The sequence below is a fragment of the Ailuropoda melanoleuca genome, chromosome 15, assembly GCF_002007445.2.
Source record: "Ailuropoda melanoleuca isolate Jingjing chromosome 15, ASM200744v2, whole genome shotgun sequence".
Lineage (NCBI taxonomy): Eukaryota > Metazoa > Chordata > Mammalia > Carnivora > Ursidae > Ailuropoda > Ailuropoda melanoleuca.
Window position 1 is genome coordinate 66,195,075 of NC_048232.1, and position 17,742 is coordinate 66,212,816.

General features: G+C 43.1%; 1 long non-coding RNA gene across 2 annotated transcripts in view; it reads left to right on the forward strand.

Moving 5' to 3' along the window:
* LOC117796489 overlaps nucleotides 1–17,742 on the forward strand; it is a 103,916-nt gene that overhangs the window by 7,731 nt on the left and 78,443 nt on the right. Inside the window, exon 2 of one of the 2 annotated variants that reach the window (XR_004621040.1) lies at nucleotides 9,008–9,120. The exons of the other annotated variant lie outside the window; for it this stretch is intronic. This is a non-coding gene — a long non-coding RNA (uncharacterized LOC117796489). The remainder of the gene's footprint in view (nucleotides 1–9,007; nucleotides 9,121–17,742) is intronic. 2 annotated transcript variants of the gene reach the window in all.

Consider the following 17,742-nt stretch of genomic DNA (forward strand, 5'->3'; position numbering starts at 1 on the left):
TAGCAAGCAGCCTGGATGTTGGCTTGTCCTTGGGAAGTTCATAATCTTCTTGGGTGAATGAAAACCATCAAATGAAACCATTAGAGATCAAAGTGGAAGACTGAATAATTAAAATGTATTGAGGTGGACCCGTCCACAAATACTGTAGGAGTTCAATGGAGAAGTCTGTGGGCACCTTTCTGGAAGCAGTGAGGCTTGCATGGGAACAGAAAGAGTCTCTTTTTTTTAATTGCCAACCAATATCAACAAAAATTGTGGGGCACAACCTCAATAAATGCGGGGTGTTTTTTTTTTTGCTTGTTTATAAATTCTCTACTGTGTGCTAATGTAATTAATTAATATCTCATGGCACAAAATACATTGAGAGGCGGGGTCATTGTCAATGATAGTGAATATAAATGCTGAATTTTAAATAACTATCTTCATAATTTTGCTTTGCATGGCAGGGGGCTACCTTCCTGTCAGATTTGATTGGATCATCGTTTCATTTTGTTTGTTAGATCAACGTGGCCACATCATCTCGGAACAGAAGCATTGGTTCTGCCGTTTCCCTTTGCTCACTTGTACTTACATTGTACCTTAGGTGTTGAGGCTGTAATTTGTGAACTGTGACCATAGAACTTTAAATTACCTGGGTGCCCAGAAAAGTCAAGAGCCTGCAGAGGGCTTTGGCCGGAGGCAAAGGAAATGCCAGCCCACTGAGAAAAGTTAAAGGGACAGTAGAAGAACGAAGTATAATCGTTTATGGTTACATCTCACAAGTCATCTCTGTGAAGCAGACCTCTTAGATAAATAAAATTTGAGATCTAGTATTTTCTGCCTGTACCCAAATGACTGCCTGCATGCATGCATCTTTCCCCCTTTGGAAGTTTGCATGATAACTGAAAGGGACAGTAATTCCAAAGACGTTGATGGTCAAGAGCATAGTTAGAGACCAAAGGCAGATTCAGAAAAAAAGCTCACATTACTTGAACCTGTAGATGTATTTCCAAAGGATGAATCCATCGCCTTTTACCTGAGATGCCTATGTGCCCTGGGGCTGTCCATTCTGCCCCGGGATTCATGAAGGCTTTCTGTCCCCTAGAAGGGGAAGAAATGGGAGCCCCTGGAAAGTTATCTTTCCAGCTTTAACTGAGCCTTGAAAGAGACAGATCATCACTTCTGCCATAATTCACTGCTCACACAGACCAATCCTGATACATTAGGAAGGAATACACTAAGACACAAACACCAGGAGGTGGGGGGCATTGGGATCCTTGTTGGGGGTTGGCTACTACCACGAGGTAGGCATTATTATCACCTCCATTTTGCGAAGGAAGAAACCGACGTTCTGATAAATAAGTAATTTGCTCAAGTCACTAGCTTGGAACAAACAGAGCTGGGGTTCAAACCCAGGGAGTGTGACCCCAGAGCATATCCTTTTTGAGCATAGCCTTGTCCCCTGATTTCACCACAAGCCTTTTTCTAACTTCCTTTCTTCACCCCGCTACAAAAAACATTGCAAATAAGATATATTTCCTTTTGCTTTGACCATTTCAAAAGTCATTGTTTCTTAAGGGTGGAGGTTGGAGGATTTCCAAAGAAGGAAATACAATGAGGCTATCTGGCCAAAGTCCCTAACATGTACATAGTAATTAATTAATTAAGAAAATGTCACACAGAGACTAGGAATAACAAGACCATTGACCCAATTTCAGAGCCTGACATTTACGAAATGATCACAAGGTAGAGTGGGCCATATGTACGTCTTGTTCAATTTCTCTCTTCCTGGTTGTTTGGGACAGGTTTTCTCATGAGGCTGGGTGGGCTAAATTGAGCAACGTTATGCTAAAATAAATCTTCAATATTAGACCTTAGGAAACAAAAGCCGGAAAGAGAAACTACATTTCCTATAAAATGTGGAACTGTGGGATAACATCTTGCCAACAGTATGACTGGATAGACGGCAATTTCTGTATGAGAAGGAATGGGAATATATATGATATATAATGTTGTCTGTATAAATGATCATGAGAAAGGTAAAGTTTTGTCGTTCTTTTGTTGTGATTTTTTATTAACCAGATCTGCAGTTGCACTAAATCGTAGGCCATTATTTGAATTCGGTATAGCACAGCATTAATCAATAAACACATTTTGTTTTATTTAATCATTTAGTTAGCATTTTCTATGTGTCAGGCCTTATTCTAAGTGCTTTAGACATATTAACACATTTTTAAATTTTTAAACAAAAATTTGAGGTATAATTGACATACGACATCAGATTAATTTCAGGTGTGCCACATAAAGATTTGTTATTTGTGGACATTGCAAAATGATCAACACAACGAGTCTAGTTAACATCTGTCACCATACATAATTACAGATTTTTTTCTAATGGTGAGAACTTTTAAGATGTACTCTTTTAGGAAAATTTAAAATATGCAATACAGTGTTATTAACTATAGTCACCATGTTGTGCATTATATCCCCATGGCTTATTTGTTTTATAACTAGAAGTTTGTACTTTTTGACCCTCTTCATGTATTTTGTCCACCCCCCCAGGACTCCCCCCACCTCTGTCAACCACCAAACTGTTCTCTGTAACTATAAGCTTGGGTTCTTTTTTTTTTTAATTCCATATATATGTGAGATCATGTGGTATGTATTTATTGTTCTATGCCTGATTTATTTCACTTATTATAATGCCCTCAAGGTCCATCCTTGTTGTTGCAAATGGCAAGATTTTATTTTTATTTTTTTATGGTTGAGTTATACACACACACACACCACATTTTCTTTTTCTAGTCTTCCACTGATGGGCATTTAGGTTGTTTCCATATCCTGGCTATTGTAAATCATGTTGTAATATGCACGTGGGGGTGCCTCTATCTTTTCGAGTTAGTGTTTTCATTTTCTTTGGATAAATACCCCGAAGTGGAATTGCTGGATCATATGGTAGTTTTTTTTTTTTTTTAAGTTCTTGGTTTATTAATCCTCTCATGAAAAATCTGCACAATCACCACAGATAAAGTCGCTGCAGAATCTTGACTCCTTCTGTTGTCCAGTCTCCAGCTCACTTGCTGCCAGCACCAGCACTGGTTTCGCAGTCCCCCTGACCTTCTTCCTTCTGTTCTTGTGTTCCTTTCCCTGTTTTCTCGAGGTCTTTTTCTGCTCACACAGGCCGTGTCTTGCAAGTCTATGTTTAGGTCCATTTTTCTTTGCCAGTTGTCTGCCACCACCCAAGTGGGTTCTGAATCCAAATACAGAGATGACATCTGGTGTGGTCTTGTCCATTTTGGCTAGTTTTTCTCGAATTTCTGTCTTAGGTACTGTTGCCTTTCCTGGGTGAAGAACATCAGTGAGCATTTGTTTCCTCTGAAGCTGTTGGTCAGTCATGATCTGCCTGGTCTGGGTCGGTTGCTGTGTCATTCACAATGGTGGTCAAGACTCAAGCAGCCAGGGAGGAAAAGAGAATGACTATACGGTAGCTCTAATTTCTTGAAGAACCTCCGTTCTGTGTTCCACAGTGGCGGCATCGTATTTGCATTCCCACCAACAGGGCACAAAGGTTCCCTTTTCTCTACTTCGTCACCAACACTTGTTTCTTGTCGTTTTGATAATAGCAGGTGTGAGGTGATATCTCATTGTGGTTTTGAGTTGCATTTGCATTTGATTTTGATTTGCATTTCCCTGATGGTGGGTGATGTCGCGCATCTTTTCATGTGTCTGTTGGACAACTATATGTGTTCTTTGGGAAAATGTGTATTCAGATCCTTTGCTCATTTTTTAAAATCAGATTATTTTTTGCTATTGAGTTGTATGCATTCTTTATATATTTTAGATATTAACCTCTTATCAGATACATGATTTGAAAATATTTTCTCCTATCTTGTAGGTTGCCTTTTCATCTTGGTGACGGCTTCCTTTGCTGTGCAGAAGCTTTGTAGTTTGACGTAGTCCCACTTCTGTATTTTTGCTTTTGTTGCCTTTGCTTTGGGTGTCAAATTAAAAAAAAAATCATCACCAAGACTGAGGTCAAGGAGCTTACTGCCTATATTTTCTTCTAGGAGTTCATGGCTTCAGGTCTTACATTCAAGTCTTTAATCCATTTTGAGTTAATTTTTCGTATAATATATGGTATAAGATGGTGGTCCAGTTTCATTCTTTTGCATGTGGCTGTTCAGTTTTCCCAATACCATTTATTGAGGAGACCGTCCTTTCCCCATTGTATGTTCTTGGCTCCTTTGTCATCAATTAATTGACCATATATTCTTGGGTTTATTTCTGGGGTCTTTATTCTGTTCCATTGATCCACATGTCTGTTTTCATGCCAGTGCCATGCTACTCTGATTGCTATAGTTTTATGATATAGTTTGCAATCAGGGAACATGATGCCTCCAGCTTTGTTCCTCTTCCTAAAGATTATTTTGGCTATTTAGGGTCTTTTGTGGTTCCATACAAATTTTAGAATAGTTTGCTGCATTTCTGTGAAAAATGCCACTGGAGGTTTGATGGGGATTGCATTGAATCTGTAGCTTGACTTGGGTAGTATGGAGATTTTAACAATATTAATTCTGATACTATGTTGAATACAAGTGGTGAGAGTGGGCAATCTTGTCTTGCTCCTGATCTTAAAGGAAAAGCTTTATGCTTTTCACCATTGAGTGTGATGTTAGCTGTGGGCTTGTCATAAATGACGTTTATTATTTTATACACTTCTATTAATCCTGACAACAACCCTGTGAGGTAGGTACTCTTACTTTTCCCATTTTACGGATGGGGAAACTGAAGCACAAGTATTGCCCTGGTTAAGTTCCAGCTTACCTGAATTACAAAGTAACCCAAGGTGGGGCGCCCAGGTGACTCAGTTGGTTAAGCACCTGCCTTCAGCTCAGGTCATGATCCCAGGGTCCTGGGATCGAGCCCCACATCAGGCTTCCTGCTCAGCGAGGAGTCTGCTTCTCCTTCTCCCTCTCCCTTTGCCACCCCCCCCCCGCTTGTGCTTGCGCGCTCTCTCTTTTTCTCTCTCTCAAATAAAGAAAATCTTTAAAAAAAACAAAACAAAAACAAAGTAACCTGAGGTTAAGTAACCAGCCTGGATTGCATAGCTAGTAAGTTTCAGCACTGGGATTCATACCAGGCACTAGAGCTGCGGAACCTGGCCTTGAATCCGGCTCTTTGCCTGGTACAGAAATGTGGTTACATAGGTCATTCTCTTTTGTGACCGCACAAGCCGTTCTTACCACTGGGATCCCCTCCCTCCCATGCTCACCCCTTCTCCTGCCTGACCAGTCAATTCCTGCCCTTTTCTTCAAGAGTCAGCTCAGGTTTAAGCTCCGCCGTGAAGGCTTCCGTGACCTGTGTCCAGATTTAGGCACCTGTTTCTCCGTGTTCTTCCTATGTTTTATTCATTCTATTGAGACATTTGCTGCTTTTTACATCTACTCAGCTTCGAGTCTACCTTCTCTGTCACCAGTTCTGTGACGCACCTCTCCTATCTGATTTCAGGGGCGGTCTGTGTGATCTGAGACCAGCCAGATCAGAGCCTTCCTTAATGGCACAGTTCAGAGGCAACCGGGGAGTCAGGTTGGTCTCATCAGAGTGAATCCTGGGACGTGACAGGAGCTCGTGGAGAGAAACACACGTTCCATTTTAAGTCTGGGGCTGCCGGCAGCCTTCTCTCTTCACAGTCAGTGTGCCTGAGGTTGAAGCCACACTGAAGAGAGGGGGAAAGGAGTGACTGTGACAGTTGGCAGGTGACATGGTTTGAGCCTCTGGATCCCACCCCATCTAGATTCAAGATACACTTTTGGACTTAATCAGCTAATGAATTCCCTATGTCAGCTTAAGCCAGTTGGAGTTTTCTATCATTGGCAACCAAAGGACGAGGAACCAGTGGATACATTCTACTGTGTATCTGTAGCTATTCCACTGTACCGATGTGCACCGGACCGTAATTCGTTGGGGGTAATAGATGCTCAGTAAACATCTGTTGAATGCATTTAGCTGAAGGGTGTTTTGGAGGGATCTGAGCCTAGAGCAGGGACACCTTTATGGAGGCTAATGACTTAGTTGGTACAAAATGTAATCAAGGAACTCAGGTTGAAGAGTGGGATTGAACGAAAGGGACAGACACCAAAGAATGAACTGGGCAACGATACAGAGTGAGGTGGGACAATGGAGTGCCACCCCATTCTGTGTGGTCATGTGTCTGGTGTTTTAGCAAACGTCTCCTTCGCAGCCAACTGAATGAAATGTAATAGTCCTAGGTGGTTGTTGCCTGTCTGAATCACCCATCTCTGCCAGTTGGTCATAGTAGCAAAAATAATGTTAGACAATCAGAGGCTCATGTATGAGCCAAAAAGCATGATTATCATACAAAAAAAGAACTTTCATGAAACAACACACTCAGATCTTCCTAGGGATAGGCCTGGGAGTTCAGAGGCCCAGACAAGTCAGCGTGACAGGCAGCTGCTGGGCAATATAATGGAGCATAAGCTAAGAGCAAAGGCCCCGAGTAAAATCGAAATGGAAGGTGAAGCTGTCCTTGACTTCTCTAACCACCAGCCAAGATGGCACCCAGAAGAGACCCTGGGAAGTTCTGTGCAACAGCACCGTATAACCGGCTCCAGGACCCAGCAGAAGGGAGGAACAAGACCCCTCTTTGCTTCCCATTGCCTAACCTAAGAAAAGGAGCCAAGTCTTACTGAGACTCAACACCGTCCCTCTCGGCCTGCCCCAGGACAGCTCGAGGGAAAGAGAGGTGCCATCTGTTTTGCTCTGGGCTTATTGTACTTTTGCTCTTCTTCTCTGTCACCGACCTGCGGACTGCCAGCTGCAGGGTGGACTCTGGGTGACTACGCCTGAATCAGCCGTGGGGAAGCCTCCATTCTCTAGGATAAAGGAGCTCCAGCAGTCCAGATGGAACATTCTATGATGATGGAAATGTTCTGTGTGTAGTCCATTATGGTAGCATCAGCCACAGTGACTATTGAGCGCACCTGAGATGAATTGGTGGCTAGTGTAATTGAGGAATTACATTTTTAAAGAAGATTTATATATTTATTTGAGAGGGGAGGGGCAGAGGGAGAGGGAAAGAATCTCAAGTAGACTTCGCAATGAGCATGGAACCTGACACAGGGTTTGATCTCATGATCCTGAGATCATGACCTGAGCCGAAATCAAGAGCTGGCCACCCAACCAAAGAACCACCCAAGCACCCAAGGAATTGAAATTTTAATTTAATTTAATTAGTTAAAATGAAAATTTAAGCAAGGACTAGTGGCTCCTGTATTGGATAGCACGGCTGTATAGTTTCTTTCTCTCTCCTCTCTTCTGCTTTGCCTCTTCTACGTATATCTCCACCCATCCCTCTCCCTCTTGCAGAAATAGCTCCGGTGGAATGTGGGGTTTCTATTTTTTAAAACCCTTCCGGTCTGGGCCAGTGCCCTGACCCAGTGGATGCCCAGTGAGTCAGTCGAATATGGTCTCTTTTAGCAGAAGAGGATTCTTGATCACGAGTCAAACATAGAATCCATAAAAAATAAGGCATTATGCTGCCATTTCAAATTATTAGTATTTTACACAACTTCCCTAAACTGGTTATTTACCTTTTATTAGGAAGAAACTGTAAGGGCAGGAGACATGTCTGTAAAGAGTCCTGGAGCCAGACTTCCTGATTCAAGATCTCACTTTTTTGCGTATTAGCTGTAGGCTCTTGGGCAACTTACCGAATTTCTTGCTCTCTCAGGTCCCTCCTCTGTAAAATAGCAATAATCATATTGCTATATTATCGTGGTGAAGCTGAAATCATTTTTTGTGTAAAGCACATAGGACAAGCTCAGCACAAAGTAGGTGTTAATCAACGTTTTCTAATGTTATTCCCTTTGCTTAGCAGCCCTCCTTGCACAGAGCAGGTGTTTAATAGAGGTTTGCTCAGTGAATGAATGACTGGATTAAATATATTGCCACCAGGTGGCAGTAGTGCCTCACTTACGGGACTAACCACACCACCGGACTATCAAGACTCGGTGAAACTCCCTCCTGAAGTCCCAGAGGCAGTATGAAGAACTGAACCCCTTCTCTCTCCTTCCCCTCCTTTTCCTTTAATCTCTGCCCTTTTTTGTGATGAACCTTTCCTATTTTTCCCACTGTCTTAGTCAGCTAAGGCTACCATACAGAAGACTGGGTGGCTTAACAATAGACATTTTCTTAGAGTTTTGGAGGCTAGACGTTCAAGATCAAGGTATCTGCAAGGTTCATTTTTGGTGAGACCACTCTCTTGGCTTGTATATGGTTACCGTCTCACTGTGTCCTCACATGGTTCCCTGTGCATAGGCAGAGAAAGAGCTTTGATATTTCTTCCTCTTCTAATAAGGCCACCAGTCATATTAGATTAGGGCCCTACCCTTAACCTTAATTACTTCCCTGCAGGCCTTTTCTCAAAATACAGTCACATTGGGTATTAGGACTTCAACATACGAATTTGGGAGAGACGCAATTCAGTCCATAATACCACTTTTATTTCTAATCTCTGTTCTCATACTTCTTTCTTATTTCCTATTATTCTCCCATCCCTCAACCTTTATATGGCTTTTCTAGGGCTGGTTTTACAGGTTGTAACCGAACAGCTCTAGGGGGCATCATTCATATCATAGCATAGACTTGTATATTACAACATTGAGGCAAATGGCAGTAACCAGCCAGTCCATTCACACCCAGCAGGACAACACCCAGTGGGATGAGCTTTCCACACTCTTGGATCCCTCACGGTCTGCCTTTACATTGGAGCAGACATTAGGAGCCAAGCCTGGAAGGGAATACCATACAATACGTATAGTATTATAATGTAAACTAGAATTTATTGAACACTTACTCTGCGCTGCACCCAGTTTGATCCCTCTCTGCGTGTTCCATTTAATCATTAAAGCTATGCTCTCATTCTGTAGATGAGAAAACTAAGCTGCAGACAACGTAGCAGAGCCTCCTAATTGTTCTGTAATTTCTATCTTCTCTTTTTTTCTTTAAGTAATTGAAGCTGATGAATTCTGGCTAGACCCGCGGATACCCAAGAACGGCTACATTTCTCAGGCTCCCTTGCAGTTGGATGTGGCCATGAGACTCAATGCTGGCCATTTGGGTGTGAGTAGAAATGAGGTCTGCAATATCAGTGTTCCATCCTTGAAAGGAGGCTGCTTGCTCTCTCTGTCCTCTTTTCCTTGCTTGGCCAAGGATGGGGTAGTCGTGAGCCAGCTTTGACCAAGAAAGCAACGACCAGAGGATGAGGAAGAGCAGAGCGACATAGAGGGACAATGGAGTGCCACCCCATTCTGTGTGGTCATGTGTCTAGATGAGCTTATGGGACAAAGCCATGTACATGCCTACCCTACATCTATCTTTAGACTATTATGTGAATATGAAATAAGCTTCTGTCTTGTTTAAATCATTATATTTGGGAGTGTCTTTGTTACAGCATCTTAGCCTGTTCTTTAACTAATATGGAGAGGTTAAGTAACATGCCCAAGATCACAAAGGTAATAAACAACAGCAAAAGGATTTTAATTCAGTAGGATTGGAAGAGCCCAAGCTAACTGTACGATAACAATCCAGAGCCCAAGCTTAACCACTAACTGTATAATAAGATCTTGCTCCTCCAAAAGTTTATAATCTCCAGGCAAGACCAGCCCTTATTTCGGGCTTGGAAGGACAGTCAGATGGGCTCTAAAATACCAATAGGATAATCTTTCCACTGAAGACCTGGCAGCCCCATAATTACTCCCCTTGGGGCAGTAGAGATCTGGGTAAATGTAAACACAACGTGGGAAGAGCAACACAAAAATCCATTATCACCTCGGAACTCTAGGTGCTCATTAATTCCTCATGCTATCTGACCGGTCAGGGCTGAGACAGAGCGGGAAATGGGACAGATACAATTTGATGAAATGCTATGAAGGAGGTGGGTAAAATAGAGTGTGGGGGAGCAGAGTGTCTGGAAAGGTAACAGAAGAATATTTTGCCTTGAAGGAAGGTGTGGCAGACAGTAATACCCACCCCCCACTCCCTTCAAAGATGTCCAAGTCCATGTCCCGATCCCTGGAACTATGAGTAAATTACATGACAAAGGGATTTCATAAATGAAGGATCTTGAGATGGAGAGATTATCCTAGATTATTTGAGTGGACCCAATCTATGCTTAGGGGGCCTTATAAGGGAAAGAGAAGCCAAGATGATGACAGAAGCAGAGGTGAGAGGAAGAGAGACTTGAAGATGCTATCCTGCTGTCTTTGAAGAGGGAGGAAGGGGCCATGAACCAAGGAATCTGGCTGTATCCAGTCACTGGAAAATTCTCCTCAGGAGCCCTGAGGCTTCAGAAGAGTGAAGCCCTGCCCACGCCTTGGTTTTAGCGAAGGTCGAACTCATTTTAGACTTCTGACTTCCAGAACTGTGAGATAATAATTTTTTTTAAAGCCACCAACTTTGTGGTACTTTTTTTTAGCAAGAGGAAATACTACAAGGGGTGTGGTTGTCAGGGTCCCCGCGGGAAGCAAGTGGGACACGTATAGACTTTAACAGTTTTATGGAGGTATGGACAGAGTCAAGGGTACAGAAAAGAGATTGAAGAGCACCAGAAGATAAACAACGGTGAGAAGCCAGTACCACCCTGAGGTCTGAAGGCACGGGGGCAAGAATGGCGTCACGGCAGACCAGTGAGAGCGGGAGTCATGAAGAAGCCATGCAGGAAGAGGCTGTGGTCACAAAGGCTGGCCTGTGGGTTGGGCAGACCTCCCAAAGGGGTCTGTTAGGTACAGTAAGTTCCGACAACGAAGAATTCTTTATAAGACTGTGTCCCTAAGAAAAAATTCACACGAATTCCTCACTCAACCTCTGAAGTCAAACCAGATACTATTAACAGCTGACTTAATGAGGAAAGACCTCCATGAGACACACTTATGTTATATCTTTAATTCTTGGTCTAGCTTTTCTCTGTCTTGAATATGTAAGACGGTTTTTATGATTATGACTTATGCTTCTTATTTCAATACATCCTTTAAAAAAAAACCCTTACATAAATGGATTCTAAGGTATAAAAAGAAATGCAGTCACCCATGCATGCAAAAGCCTATCTCATTGGCCAAAGCTGTAAGCTGAGTACCACCATGCACGTTGGGGCCGTGACCCATATATCAAGCAAAGTAGCAAGGGGAAAATGTAAAGTGCCCCAAGTTTTAATATAGTGCATAGGGTAGTGGTTACCTTATCTTGCAAGTCATACCCAGAATCAATTGGGGGAATGTGTAAGGGAGAATGGGTACTTTGATCTTTTCATAGTTTCCTTCTTGGTAAATAAATTTATATTTTCAAGCTGAATCTCATCTTGCAATTTCCTGCCAACTTTAGTTCTCTGTAAAACTTACCTGTATTTTTTTCCACCTCTGTCCCCAGGCAGTCAACAAACACTTTACTTTTTGAATTGTCTAGATTGAAATAAAATATTTTAAATAAAATGAAGCCTGTGGTAACAGTCCTTACAGCCCCTCCCCCAAGCACGACATTAGTTTGGGCCTCTGTGTTTACTCAGAATGCAACTGCCCCCTGATTTATATTAAATATAGCCACATTTGAAGACTTGGAGGTAATCTAAGTGGAAACAGCTTGATTCTCTAAAGAAAAAATAATAAAAATCAGAGTAAAATAATTACAAGTGAATTGGAAGAACAGACTCAATTTTGTCACCAATAATTTTTAGAATTTGTAGAGTGTCATTTGTTATTACTCTCTGTTTCCACATCTCCAGCCAAAACAAGTTCTAAGCACATTTGAATGTATTTTTATGGATGAAGTCAATGAATGTAACATGGTAACTTTTAAACCATTTCAAATCCGGGTAAATTATGTAGCAAAATCCCATTCATTTGGATTTTGCCCATGTTTGCCATGATTTGGATATGAGTTGGTTTAAAGTTTAACTTTTCCAGTTACTGGGGGAAAGAGTTTACGAAGAAAATAATATAAACAAGATTTCAATCTATTTAAGAAGCCAAATGGCTTCCAAGCACTTGAAAAAGTTTTGATATTTTCAATTTGCATAGAAATAATTTATTTTGATAATGACAAATGATTATCAAGGTTCCTGACTTCACTGATATTTACATAGGAGTTTCTAAGCTTACGAAACATTTCTGTGAGTCAGGATTTTTGTTCTATGTAGAGACATTCATTCATTTCTTCATTTAACAAATATTTTATTGAGTACCTCCTATTTGCCAGGCATTGATCCAGGTGCCAGATTAAACCAGGACCTATACCCAGGTTCCGTCCATCTTCTCACCCCCTCCCACACCCCTACTGTCACCCCACTAGGTATTGAACCTGGAAGGCCCTTTGAGGACGGAGCGTATGTCTTTGCTCTCTGACTCTCTGAATGCCCAGTATCTAGAACTGAGTTTGGCACATAGTAGATGCTCAACAAATGTTTGTTGAATGAAAAACTTCTGACTCCCAGTCCAATGCTCCTTTGCTAGAACACAGCTAATACTTGTTTAGAGACACTTCCATGATAGGTGCTGGGCTAAGAAGAATATCCTCCAAATAATGCTAAGAGGTGGGTAGTATTATTCCCTTCACTTAATAGATGAGAACGATGAAAAATAGATGAGAAAAAAAAGGAAAAAGTAACTTGCCCAGGGTCACATACCTAATAAGGGGCAGAACCAGAGTCTGGGTGCAGGAATGTTTCATTCTGATGTAGTGCTTCCTTCCCTACTACCCTATATAGCAGACTCTGAACAGTTAGGTAGCCACGTGCCAACATTCAAGATCTGTAAAGACAGGGATTTTGTCCATTGTTTCGTTACCACTGTATTTCCAGAGCCAAAAATGTATCTGGAACACTTTGGCCCCAGGCATGCTCTCAAGACCTATATATGTGGAATAAATAGTTTAAAGATGATCTGACAGGACCTTCATTTGGTAGAATTTGTTCGTTCATTTGTTGTATTATTGCTTCATTTGGTAGCATTGTTGACATTTGTTTTATCATTGACAATAGCAGACACTGTCGGTTGCTGTTTCCTCCATCGCGCCAGGGGGAGTAGCTCCGATTTTGTGTCCAAATCATTCGAATATGACTCAAGGAAGAAGCGTCCTATTCCCGCTCCGTGGTAAAATCCTAGCGGACCCAAGCTAGTGATTTTCAAGTCAATGGGATTTGGCAATGTCTAGAAGCATTATTGGTTGTCATGATAGGGGGAGGGTTGAACTACTGACATCTAGTGGATAAAGCCCAGGGACGCTGCTAAACGTTCCGCAGAGCCCACACAATAGCGCCCCCACAACAAAGAATTAACCAGTCCAAAAATTACCCGCGCTGAGATGGAGAAACCCTGGTCTGAGCCAATCCCACTGGTTCCATTTCTCGTGCAGTGAGTGTTTTAGATCTGATCACATGAAGTAATTCTGGCCAATGAGATATGAGCAGAAATCCACAAGGGTAGTGTGGCAGACTATCGATTACCTCCCCTTGTCTACTTTTCCTTTTTGGTAGTAGCAGTCCTCCAGTGCTGGCTAGGCACATGCCCGAGCTCTGTGCTTCTCAGGCTCCCTTACTGCAAGGTATGGCCATGGGACTGTTCTGGCCAATGAGCTGTGAGAAAAAGTGTTGATTCTAATTTCCAGGTCATGTTTTTAATAAGGAGATTGCTGTTCTTCTTCTCTTTTCCACTTTCTTCAGACTGGGAGTTGGTATTTGTGATCCAACTTGAAGCACGAGCACGACTCCAGGGAATGGCAAAGTAACAAGAATGAAAGACTTAGTTACATGGGGGTTGGTACATGACACATAAACAGGCTTTCTTGTTTAAACCACCATATTTTTGACACTTTCTGTTTTAGCGGCTTAACTTGTATTCTAATATGGAGTGCTTCTGACTAAGATTTTCCTCTCTGATAAAACACACACATGTACCTGTACACACGCACACACACATACCTACACATAAACACACACTGAAACACAGGAAATGACTGTTTGTCCAAAGACTGTTGTGGGGTTTGTGTGGAATGTCTGGAACCATGGCCGGCATCTTGTGACCATGAGGTAGGGGAGCCAGAGGGTCAAAGCTGACCTTCTAAGTGAGAATGGCATGGGATAGTTGTAAAAAGCCTAAATCTTTCTAGACATTGTTGAAGCATTGAATTAACTAACTTTGCTTCTGCACTTCTGCAGGACTTCTTGTTAAGTAAGATAGTAAATTCACAGTATCATTTAAGCTATTTGGAGATGTTCTTTAAAAAAAAAAATAATAGCCCTATCTTAACTGAATCCCTCTATGTACTCAAGCATAAAGATATTACACGTCATTATAAGAACTCAGATTTTTTTTTACCAGTTTATATTGCCTTTGTCCTTATTTCCTACCCTCCATCCCCAGTTAATGTGAATCTGTGAGGTTTCTATACTTGAGGTGTGTATGTTGGAAAAACAGATGCTACCAACCCCTTGAGGAAAGGAGGATGCAGGGCAGCAGCTACTGCCACTAGAATGTGTCTTGCTTAGAATGAGGTTGAACGGGAGGCTCAGCTTCCCAACAGTCAGGAGTAGGACTGCCACAGAGAACTGTGTGGGCTGTGAGCTGCCCCTGTGGTGGTGGTGGTGTGTGTGGGGGGGGTGGGGGTGGGGGTTGGACTTAGGGCATGCCATCTCCATGTCAATGGTGCCCCCTAGCGTTCTATAGTGCCCGACCTGCACAACCACCCCAGGTCATCCCAGATTAGAGGGTGACCCACGTCTAGTATTTTAAACCAATTATTTCCATCTGCTTTACTGCCACTAAAGCCTCACTCAGAGCCCTTCCCTAGTTACGCTGGTTGGACTCTCCCTGAAGCCACTAAGCCCCTGCTAACAGGCTTGCAATGTAGGCAAACTCCATAGGTGATCTTGAAGTGACAGCAAAGGCTGTTCCCTAGAGGCCATGACAAATCCGCTTTGTTTTCCTCTTGGCAGGTGTAGAGAAGGGCCTTTGCTCTCTCCCTAAGGGCTCTGCTTTTCACATCTGTGCACCCACCACAGAAGGGCCAGTGTGAAGGTGAATTTCCATTCACTTCCTAACAGCAGCTGGCTCCTTCTTTTGGACTCATCTTGAATCATTTGCCAGACCAGCCAATTAGTCTCTTCACCTTTCCCGAAGCTTCCTAGGGAAGGACTATCACAAGCAGCAAGTCCCTCATTATCCCACTTCTTCTAAGCACTGTGATTCTAAGTCCCACCATGGGAGAGAAGCTAATTTGAACGGACTCTTTAATCCTTCTTTGAAAGACTTCAGTCTCAATCCCTCCCTCCCNAAAGTGAGACATAATTTCAGATGGACTATAGTTTAGAGAGATCACAACTCTGTTTAAAAATACAGTGTAGAAGGAAAAACACAGGGACTATATTTCCTCATCCCCACTACAGGGCACAATAAAGACTTTTTCCTAATTTATGGGTTTGTTTGTATGAAAGAAATTGTATCAGGGTATAAAATCAACTTGTATTGTTATACATTTAATAAATTATCTTTATTAGGAAAAAGTATAATTACGTCTCTTGTCCCCCAAACCCAGGATGAATGATTGGTTACTGTCCAGTTGGGCCAAAGAGATTCTCCCAGTTCTGTTATCTAGGGCGTCTATTTGAATGTTGTTGCTTCTCTGATCCCTGAGCAAAGTATCCACAGGCTGGACAGAGCGGGCAGCCGTTTCAGCTCCATGGTCCACAGGAGCAAGGGAGGGGGGTAAAGATATTTGCGGGGGGGGGTGCTCCGTGCACAGTGGGGTAGATGGATTTGTGTTCCTCCACTTCTCTGCTGTCGTTACTGCAACTTCCTGTGTCCTGTGATTACTGCACAGGGGAGAGCAGGGGCTTGAATTCCTCTCGCTGGCTGGGGTGTTGGTGGACAGAGGGCGAACCACACTAGGACAACGGCCACCCTAAGGCAAGCTCGTTTCCATGTCACTAATCATAGGACTATTGTACTTCAATGAGTGAGTATCAGTGCGGCATTCAGGACGGTACCTGGTCCATGGAACGCAACACCTAAGAGCCTGCCGTTGCCTTGCGTCCTTCTAGTCCGGGGCCCTGTGCAAACATGCACTCATTACAGGTTTGGTGAGTGGATGACTGTTCAACTCTGTGCACCCAAGTAACTCGAGCTGTCTCCGAAGATCTCCCTCTTGGTTGGTTATTTTTTTCCTATCCTTTACCCAAAGGGGCATGAGCTCAATACCTGAGCTAAATCTTGAACCAAGGGCTCCCCTTGCAACTCTGTTCCAAACAAGGAAGCTTTTGATTTTGCAGTAAGCTGGGGACCCCTGTTGGTCGCAAAAGAAGAAAGGAAGCTGGAACCAGCTGGATAGTGAAACTACGGGAAGTCAACTGCAGGAAGGAGCAGTTGTCTCCAAAAATGCAGTTGCACCAGATTTTACATGCAACAAGGAGCGTTGGTCCCTCCCTCTGGAGAGGAGAGAGTCGAGGGTTCCTTTGAAAAGGAACTGACTCCTTCTGTAAATCAGGAAACCTCAAAGGACTGATGGTCCAGGGGAAAGCCCAGCACCTCCCCAAAGTGAGTCATTTGCTCCCACTGAACCCGGAAGCTCAGGCCCAATTCTGCACCTTCATGCTGCCCCTTCCCTGCCTCTATTTGCCAGGAATGTGATCTGTGAGCAGATTTACACCTTTCACAAGACACCCTTTAGTGCAGAAGGCTCCCTTCCCATTGTTTCGCAGCCTGGTGGCTTCTCCAACCCTGCCTGGGAACCCCTGCCCTGCATTGCACCCTCACCCACTGACCAGAGCCTCACCTGTCCTTCTGTGGCCCTTTAATTGTTCAAACTTCCATTTTACAGACCAATCAAAGGCACGTGATTAGGCTCGTAAAGCAAAGCCGTGAGGCCTCCTCTGTTTCCTCCATTCCCTCATGGGGAGTGCTCCATTTGTTGAAGAAACCAAAAGTTGCTGGAGATTGCTTAACGGGGTTCTCTTTTGGGGTGATGAAAATGTTTGGGAACTGGAGGGAGGTGGCGGTTGCATAATCTTGTGAATGTACTAAAAGTCATGGAACCGTGCGCTTTAACATGGTGAGTTTTATGGTATGTGAATTTCACCTCCATGCAAAACTTAAATTGTTTTTCACACCTAGTGGTGGCCCAGATTCTCAGGTAACCAGGTTCGGGAAAATACTGTGCATGGAGGGATGAGGAGAGATACCCAAGGGGAGCAAGGGGGGCTTGCCCTCCTCACAGCTGGAGGCCAAGTGAGCAAGGAAAGAAGAGAAAGCCAGCCCAGCTGCCCCAGGGCATGGGCTGAGGTCGATTCTTGCTAAGGAATCAGCTAGCTGTTGAGACAAAGCTAAAATGCCTCAAGGTTCAAGTTTTCTAGAAGGACAACAACATTTGTGTGTGTGTGTGTGTGTGTGTGTGTAGAATCCCTTTGGCTGGGTGGATGACAACTGGCCATTCAGATTCTCTGCATTAAGTTGTTCATTCCATCAGCACACCTGCTGGAGGCTGATGGCAGCCTCTGAACTGGTTGAAAGGCTACTTATCAAGTAGAGAAGCCAGTATTCAGTTTCCTTTCACTTCTGCCTTGAGTGGAAGCTTCGGGGGGCATCCCACACCTGGGTTAGAGTTGTCAGAGAAAAATAAAGGTGCCCTGTTAAATTTGAATTTCAGATAAAGAACAAATAATTTTTAGACACAAGGATATCCCATATGATATATGGGACATAA